Here is a 10,255-nt window from a genome sequence, read left to right as displayed (position 1 = left end):
TACATCGGATAGATCTCCATGAAGATCATGGAGAACTTTGTATTGAAGATCCAAGAGAGAGAGAAGAAGCCATCTAGCTACTAGCTACGGACCCGTAGGTCTATGGTGGACTACTCACGCATCATTGGAGAGGTCATGGTGTTGATGAAGAAGCCCTCCGTATCCGAATCCCCCCTCCGGCAGGGCACCAGAATGTGCCCGAGATGGGATCTTGCGGAGACAGAAGCTTGCGGCGGCGGAAAAGTATTTTCGTGTCTCCCCTAATTTTTTCTCGGATTTTAGGGAATATATAGGCGAAAGACCTAGGGCAGACGAGGCCCAGGGAGCCCACAAGCCTGGGAGGCGTGGCCCCCCTGGCCGCGGCTAGGGGGCTTGTGGGGTCCCTGGTGACCCTCTTCCTTGGTTCTCAAGTCTCCCAATCGTCTTCTGTTTAGGAAAAATCTTTTTGGAAGTTTCATTCGGTTTGGGCTCCATTTAAAATCCTCCTCTGAAAAGGGTCAAAAACTCGGAAAAAACAGGAACTGGCAATTGGCACTGAGTTAATAAGTTAGTCCCAAAAAAGATATAAAAGGTATACAAAACATCCAAAGTTTGACAAGATAATAGCATGAAACCATAAAAAAATATAGATACGTTGGAGACGTATCACCTGTCAGCACGCATTGTAGGCACACACACCTTTGCATCAGGAGTCTAGTCTTGTCGTCGTACGTTGGTACAGCCAGATGGGATGGGAGCTGACCCACCGGGTGCCATTGAGCCCTGCTGGATAGGCCGGGTGTCGCCAGCCGGGAAGTAGCGCAACGACCGGGCGGGCCGTCTGTCGCGAGCAGGCCAAGGTGGCCAGCCGGCCCCCAAATGTCTTGGAGAAGGGTTTCCTCCGCTTTGGTATACCCAGGGGCCATTACCCTGCCATCCCTGATGTCGGTACATCTTTTATCTCATCTTAAGATACGAATTTTGAGGCTCTGACCACAATCCAGTTGGTTCTAAGGGACCTCCACATCTAACAGGATGAGCCAGCTCAAGCAGGTCAAGAAGATGCTGGCGCACCCGATGAGCGCGAAGCAACTAACGCAGAAGACGCACAAGCTGACCAATAGTAGTATTTTTTACTGGTGAAAATACTTTGATATATTTGTGGCTTTCTGAATGAAGATGTAATATGAGTAGCAAAATTGTGACATGTCTGTCGCGTCATCATGCGCATAATAGTCTGTTGACCTTGTTTCTACTTTAGCAGTTTTGTCAACATGTTTGCTTTGCATCTCACTTTTTAAGCCATTTTTTTCCTATGTATGATGAGACGTCAAGATAAGATCACGCTTGGATATGACGAATTCCCTGTAATTCAATATACACATAAAATTATAACATAAGTTATAAGCCGGCTTTGTAAGCTCTATTTTCAAGGCTGGCTTTTTATGCTCAAGTATTTCTTCAATGAAGCTCGTGTCATAGCGCATGGTTTATCCTCACTCTCTTTAAGGTGGCTCTCATGTGACTTAAGCTGGTGTTTTAAATTGTATAAGTTCACAGTCCATGTGGATTGACTTATCAGAGTACACCAGGTCACATTTTCGGAGTAGCATCTTGCGAACAGGAAGGTTTAACCAAGATTGTAGTGGCTTATAGCCGAGTGAAGTGGGTATTAGAGGCTTGCCCATTGAGTCGGGAGCCCCCAAGTGACTTATGTTCAAAAAATAAAGGCTTGTGCACAATTTTTTGAGATGAAACGACAGACACCACAAGTTTTGACGGTGCCGGCTTTATTATATTGAACATGATGATATATACATAGGTATATACAATGATGTGGAGCGAGTGGTTGTGAGTAAAATAAGGACAAAGATGAGGAATATTCCAAGGCCTGTTGGTCTCCTCTTCAGAGGTATGGGACTTCTGGTGTCCCTTATGTCAACAAGGTAATATGACCCATTGTGGAGATTTTTGCTGATGACAAAAGTCCCTTGCCAAGGTGGTCAAAGCTTGTGCATGCCTATTTGGTCTTGAATCAAATGGAGCACTAAGTCACCTTCCTTGAAAGTTTGGTTGCAAACTCTATGACCATGATAGCAACGTAGGTCTTGTTGATATATAGCAGATCTAGATGTTTCGAGATCACGTTCCTATTGAGGTGCGTCCGAGGAATCCTAACGAGCTTGTTCATTATCAGCCTCAACATAAGCGTTGACCCTGGAGGAATCATGTCTGGTGTCACTTGGTAAAATAGTTTTTGCTCCGTAAACCAAGAAAAACATCGTATAGCTTGTGGATCTGTTTGGTGTAGTCTTATGCTTCATAGTACTACGGGGAGTTCCTCAACCCAACAACCATGAGTTCTCTGAAGGGGGATCATAATTCTGGGTTTGATTCCATGCAATATCTCAAGGTTCCCTCGCTCGGCTTGTCCATTAGACTGTGGATGTGCAACAGAGGCTAAATCAAGTCTAATGTGCTCTTGTCAAAACTGTTCCATAGCTCCTTTGGATAGACTGGTGCCATTATGTGTGATGATGTTGTGAGATATCCAAAACAATAGATCAGTTTTTTTTAAATCACCGTTGTCTCGGAATCACAATTGTTGACCGACTCTGCTTCGAACCACTTGGTTAATTTCTCAATTGCGACCAAGAGGTGGGATTTTTTTATTTGAGGATGGTTTAAACGGATCAACCATGCCAAGCCCCCAGACTGCAAACGGTCAAGTGATTGGAATCATTTGTAACTCTTGAGCTGGTACATGAGGTTGTCCTGCAAACTTTTGGCAACCATCACACTTTTGCATGATATCTTCAGCATCAACGTGGGCGGTAAGCCAATAAAAACCATGAAGGTAAGCCTTGGCAACCAATGATCTTGAGCCGGCATGATGACCATGATCTCCAACGTGAATCTCATTAAGGATTTCTCTAAGGACATGGATGTCGCCTAGAGGGGAGTGTATGGGCGCTTTAAAATAATTATGGTTTAGGCTTGAACAAACGCGGAATAAAACTAACGTTTAATTTGTCAAGCACAACACATAAAACAACTAGCCTCATCTATGTGCACCAACAACTTATGCAAAGCAAGATAAATAACTAAGTGATACCAAGATATATAACAAGAAACAATATGGCTATCACAAAGTAAAGTGCATAAGTAATGGGTTCAGGTAAGAGATAACCGAGGCACGTGGAGACGACGATGTATCCCGAGGTTCACACCCTTGCGGATGCTAATCTCCGTTTGAAGTGGTGTGGAGGCACAATGCTCCCCAAGATGCCACTAAGGCCACCATAATCTCCTCATGCCCTCAAACAATGCAAGATGTCGTGATTCCACTACGGGACCCTTCAGGGCAGTCACCGAACCCGTACAAACAAGGTTGGGGCAATCTCCACAACTTAATTGGAGGCTCCCAACGACACCATGAAGCTTTACCACAATGGCATATGGGTTCAAGGTGACCTCAAATGCTCGGGGCGATCTCCACAACTTAATTGGATACCCCAGACGCTTGCCCGGAGCTTTACACCACAATGATCGAGCTTCGAGGCACCACTAAGATTGTAGGACGCCAAAGAATCCACGAAGAACAATCTCTAGGTTACCAAGTACCAAAGGGTAATAAGTTTCTCAAACTTCACTTCCACGTATCACCATGGAGAACTCAAACCTATGCACCAAATGCAATGGCTGGGGCACACAAAGTGCCCAAGTCCTTCACTCCCAAATCCCACCAGAACAACTAATGCTATGCTGGAAAATGAGAGGAAGAACAAAGAAGAACACTAAGAACTCCAAGAATGAGATCCGAAGAACACTAAGAACTCCAAGAACGAGATCCAAGGGGTTCCCCTCACATAAATGAGTGCAAATGTGGACCCAAATCTCCTCTCTCTTTTCCCTCAAATAGGATAAAGATTCATTGGAGGGATTGAGAGTGAGCAAGCTCTAAGAAAGTCATCAATGGGGGGCAAAAACGAGCTCAAGAGATGGGGAACCGTTGGGGAAGAAGACCCCCTTAAATAGGCCCCCACAAATCTGCCCGTTATGTGCAAAAATACACATGGGAAGTACAAGCGGTGATGCGGGTGGTACAAACGGTTTACGTAATATAGGGGTACAACTGCCCAACCACCGCCCAAGAACCGCACCAAAACAGAAACTTGGTCGCTGGGCGTGGCTAAGTCCCAAGCGGTACAACCGCTTGGAACACCGATAGTACCGGCTATATTTGAAATAGAGGTACAACCGGGCCACCACCGCCCAATTGCCATAGCTAAACAGAGCCGTGACTAGTTGTGGACTGGAGTTGGGCCAGTACAACCACCCAGGGGTTGAGCTGTACAACCACCCATGGCAGCGGTACAACCGGCCAGTCAGGAAGAAAAGAGGAAAAACCAGAACTGCCATAACTTTTGCATATGAGCTCTGAATTGAGCAAACTCAAGCTTGTTGGATCCATGACGACAAGCGCTATCCAAACAGTGACAAAAATGCCAATGATATAGAGATGTGAGACCTCTATGAATGAAGAACCGACAAAAACTTCCGACATCGAAAACATCATAGAAGATGCATATGGACTCCTTTTTCTATGAACTGGAGCTTGTCATGAAAATGACCATCAGCTCTAAAACTCACAAAGAGAAACACCAAAAAAGAACCAAGAAATATGATGCAAGTACGCAAATGGTTTGATCTCTCAACGAACGATACGATCAAGCTACTCACTTGAGACCCCCCCCCCTTGATAGTACGACAATCTATCCTAAAATAGAAAACCCTATCAAGGGCAAACCTAAACCTTGCACCTATTCCTCTTGAGCTAGATGATGATGATCTTGGCTTCCTTAATATGGAAGACCATTCTTGATTACATTGGCTTGATGAAGACTAGTAAATTTCTCCCCCATACCCCACTATGCATGAGCCACAGTTCAGCACATCTTGACAAGTCCATTGCCACCACAATGGACGGCACGCTTCAAACATGATATCTTCATGATGCTCCATTTGAACTTGCACACCGCAATCTTGACAACGGTCACCACTTGATGTCATCATTCATGGGTTCAATGAGATCTTCCTCTTGACACAAGCCCCTGGAAAGACACCTAACCCCACATAGAACTCTCAACAAGACCATGGGTTAGTACACAAAAGCGTAATGGCCAATGCTTACCATACCATGGATCACTTGGTCCCTCGCGGTACATCTTGTACACTTTGTGTGCTGATCAACTTGTTTTAATCTTTGACCTAGTCTTGATCAACCTTGAGTATTTATGACCACTCTTTGTATAATACCTTGAATACTACCTTGGTCATCATATAAACTCCTTGAAACCAACAGATGGACTTCAAGAAGTGCCTATGGACAAATCCGTCAAATATAACATAAGGCAACCATTAGTCAATAGGGATTGTCATCAATTACCAAAACCACATATGGAGAAATATGCCCTAACAATTTCTTAGCCTTCTGCAGGAGAAATACAATGTTGGAAGACACTAGTGACGCTTCGACGGTGTAACTCGCCATTGACTATTGTAATGGACTTGTAATGCATGATAATTTGCTAGGCAATGATTTCCTCATTAGGGAGCTCGCCATGTGTCAAATAAGACAAATAAGGAACGGTCCAATCAAGGATTGCATGAAGATCCTCTACAAGATGTGCCTCTGGGTCTGGAATAGCTATGTCCTCATCTGATGGCAATTTGAGTGAAGGATTGTGAAGTACGTCAAGAAAAATATTGGGTGGAACCGGCTTATGTTGAGAGTCAAGTTTGTACAAAGCATCTCCAGCCTTGTTGAGCCGGTGATTAACATGATCAATTTGGTAACCTTGAAAATGACGAGCAATAACCGTGACTCCGCGTCGATAACTGGCCATCAGAGAGTCCTTTGAATCCCAAGTTCCTGACACCTATTGATCCACCAAATATGAGTCACCCAAACATCTGACCCGGCTAAGGTTCAGTTCCTTAGCCATGCAGAGTCCACGAAGGAGAGTTTCATACTCAATTGTGTTGTTAGTGCAAAGGAACATGAGTCATAAGACATAACAAAACTTGTCACCTCATGAGGAAGATAGAATAACTCCAGCACCCAAGACTCCCAGCTGCCTTGACCCATCAAAGTGTATAGTCCAGTACGTGTTATTGGCTTCTCCTTGGGGACTTGTCATTCATTCCAATCATTAATGAAGTCCACCAAGGCATGAGATTTGATGGTTATCCTAGGTACATACTTCACTTGGTGTGATCCAAGCTTTGTTGCCCATTTAGCAGTCCCATCGGTTGCCTCTCTATTCTGTATGATATCTCCAAGAGGAACTGAACTAACCACGGTAATTGGATGTTCCCGTAAATAATATTTAAGCTTTTGACTAGCCATGAAGACACCAAAGACCAGCTTCTTCCAATGTGGATATCTATGTTTTGATAAGGTCAAAACTTCGCTCACGTAATAGACAGGCCATTGCACTAGATACTCCTTTCCTCCCTCTTTGCACTTGATGACAACTGCTACACTCATTTATTTTTATTTGCAACGATGTACAGGAGCATGGGCTAATAGTCAACCGGAGAGGCTACGATGGGTGGCTCAACCAGCTCCTTCTTGAGTGCCTCAAAAGCGTCGTTGGCAGCATGAATCCACACAAAGTTATCAATTTTTTGAATAGTTGATAAAGAGGAATCTATTTCTCACCGAGGCGGCTTATAAACCAGCTCAATGCTGCAATTCGACCCGACATGCATTGTACATCATTGATATTTTCTGACTTGTCCAGGGTGGTCACCAATTTTATCTTATTCGTGTCAGCCTTAGTGACATGCTCTAAGACCAAAAATCCCAGTAGCTTGCCTACAGGAACACCAAATATGCATTTTGTTGGGTTAAGCTTCATCTTATACACCCGCAGGTTATCAATTGTTTCTTTGAGGCCATCCAACAGACTCTCCTTCTTCTGGGATTTAACCACAATATCACCAACATAAGCGTGAACTGAAAGTGCGTTATATCGACTAGAGGGGGGGTGAATAGGAGATTTTTAGAATTTCATCACTGAGGAAATTCCTTTTGAGGAAATTCCTCACTGATGACTAACTTACAGCGGAAACAGTTAAGGATCACTTGTGCAATTGTTCACAACAGCGGTATTACAGAGTGAAGATTATGAAAACAGATTGCACAGCAAGCAGGCACACAGAATACAGATGATGATTTACTCAAGTGAAGAATTTTGGGGTTGAGGAAATTCAGAGAAAGTCTTCAGCAAATTCTTCAAACAGTCACAGTGAAAGTCATCATCACATAATACAGAGAATGTAAAGAGTTGAGGAATTAAAACCCGATTCTTGGTGAAGACTGTTGTTGATGACCCAGTTCCAACTGCTGTGACAGTTGTACATCTGGTTTGGAGCGGCTTGGTATTGAAACCAAAGGACACCCAGTCCCAGGACACACAGTCCCTACGGTATTCTCCTTGAGCTAAGGACACACAATCCTCGCCCAACACTCGTGGTAAGTCTTCAGGGCAGACTTCCAAACCCTCACAAACTCGGTCACCCGGCGATCCACAATTGACTGCTGGATTGCTCTAGACCATGACGCCTAACCGTCTGGAGGATGCACAGTCCTCAAAAGTAAAAGGCTTCAGTCCCACACAGGAACAACTTCTTCAGTGATGCTCAATCACTTGGTTTGGTTTGTGGTTTCGGTGGGTGGTGTATTTCCTCACTGATGATTTACTCTCGAAAGCTCTGAGGAATTGGGTTGCTCTTATGACAAGTGTCAGTTTCTAACGGAGCAGCCAACCAGCTAGTGGTTGTGGGGGGCGGCTATTTATAGCCTGGGAGCATCCCGACATGATTTGACATTAATGCCCTTAAATAATATGACCGTTGGAGTGGATAAGATCAATGACTTGGCGTGGCTTATCGAAACGGTCGGGACTCTCAACTGTGAGAGTCCTCATGTTACTCATATTCCTCACTTGAGGCTTTTGATAGGATTTGGCTTGGGTTGAGCATCATGAGGAAATCCATTCCATAGTGTTACTTTGACCCCCTTTAACAGTACGGTGTTCCTATTCATCAAATGCGAAGAAAATAAAACAGAAAGCGAAAATCTTCACGCTTCAATTTCTTCAGAATGATTTTCTTCAGGAACCACCGATCTTCTCAATATCAATCTCTTTATGAGGAATATCAATTTCATCGCAAATTCTTCGCGATTCATTTCTTCAGCTTCAGAACAATTTCTTCAACTGAAGACATATATTTTTAGGGGTTGATATTCTTCAAATATCTCACACTCCTCAATGACCTATATATCCTGTGTACACTTATAAACACATTAGATACTTAACCTATAAGTCTTCAAACCACCAAAATCACTAAGGGGCACTAGATGCACTTACAATCTCCCCCTTTTTGGTGGTTGATGACAATTAGGTTAAGTCTTCAACACTGAACAAAAATATGAAGTGTAAATGCTCATTTGAGGAATTTGAAAACAAGATTCAGAGAGACTCCCCCTGAAGATGTGCATACCTTGAGGATTTTGCTTTTATAGCATATGCACATTAATGATTTATATCATGGAGATCTCCCCCTGAATCTTGTAAATCATGCATACATATAACATATTATATGAAGAAAATGAAGATGCATGATGGCAAATGGTATCTGACGAATTTCAGCATGCGTGCATTAAAACTTGAGGAATAAGCATGCGAAGAAAAACGTTCAAAAGCATCAGAGTACCATCGGGCTTAAGTTACAACTCATTACATAAAAACTTCAGAAGAGCCAAGAGTTTGTAACTTAAATATAGTTCATAAGCCCCCAAAATAAATCCCGTTTGAAGACTAACTCTCAAGTTTCTCCCCCTTTGTCATCAAGGGACAAAAAGGGACAAACTGAGGACTAACGCCCGTGAAGACTTCATTGCTTGGCAGTTGATAAAGATCCTTGGCGCTTCTTTGGTGTAGTCTTCTTCCTTGGGCCTGTCGCGGTGTCAAGTTGTTCCTCATCAGATTCGGCGGTGCGGAAGGACGAGAAGGAGCTTTCTTCAAGATCTGGCACTGGAATGGGCCTGAACTTCTTCTTGGGAGGCCACGACCAGTCAAAGTCCTGCTCAAAGTTCAATTCTTCAAGTTCAGTATGGGTCTTCAGATGTGCAAGGGTAGCCCAGGTGCGATCAAAAACCTCATGCAGATAGTGATGATTAAGCTTCACACTGTTCTGTGTCTCAGTGAGGGTTTTCACAATGGCACCAAACTGGCGTTTGACCCATTTGTGGTTGTGATCCACCTTCTGATGAAGAATGAGAAGAAGTTCTCTGGTGGTTAGCACGCGAGGAGGAACTGGGCTTGGCGGACGAGTCTCAGTGTCGTCCCATGAGGAATATGCATCTGGTTCTTTGAACTGGCCATCAAGGGGCTTGCTTCCTTCAACAATCACAGACTTTCCTTTTCCCTCAATGGGCTCGAAAGTCTTCTTGTTGACCCGGATAGGAGGCATATAACCAACATGGTTCTGGAAATCTGCGTGAAAGTTGATGCCTGTCCTTGTCCTGAGGAATCTCATGATCCATGGTGCATAGATTTTGTGATCATAGGGGCACATTGCATTGTCAGCCAAAGTCCTCAAGAAGAAATCATGGATATTAATGGGGATACCGTGAATGATGTAGAAGAGGATGTTCTTCATGAGGCCGACGACATCTTCGTCATCATCATGGCTTTGATTGGTGCTAGCACACTGCAGAGAATGCGGTAGACAGACCGTGGTGTGTGCTTTAGCTCATGGACGAGGAATGTGGTTCTTGAGGGTTTTCCTGCAGCCAAAGGCTTCATGAGGACTTCCATCATTCCATTTGGCAGCTCACGCTCACCATAAAGCTTCACTGCCCCTTCTGAAGGAATTGGTACGGGCAGTTCTCTGAGGAGTTCAGACGGTGGAGCCTTGTAGTGAGTATTTTGGGTCATCCAGTCGAACACCCAAGTGTTGATGTCATTAGCATTGCCCAAGATGTGCAGAGTTGAATAGAACTGAAGAATTAGCTCACTATTCCAATCTGATATGTCGGAGCACATAGAGAGCAAACCTGCATCATGTAGTACACTGAGGACTGGTTCCATGCAGGGAATTTCTTCAAGGTCAGCATGAGGAATGTGCCTGTGCTGGAATAGCTTGTTGCGGCCACAGAGCACAGAAGCATAGTAGTTCATCTGCGTCCTTGTCCAAAACT

This window comes from Hordeum vulgare, chromosome 7H (genome assembly GCF_904849725.1).
Source record: "Hordeum vulgare subsp. vulgare chromosome 7H, MorexV3_pseudomolecules_assembly, whole genome shotgun sequence".
Classification (NCBI taxonomy): domain Eukaryota; kingdom Viridiplantae; phylum Streptophyta; class Magnoliopsida; order Poales; family Poaceae; genus Hordeum; species Hordeum vulgare.
This window is presented reverse-complemented; position numbering follows the sequence as displayed.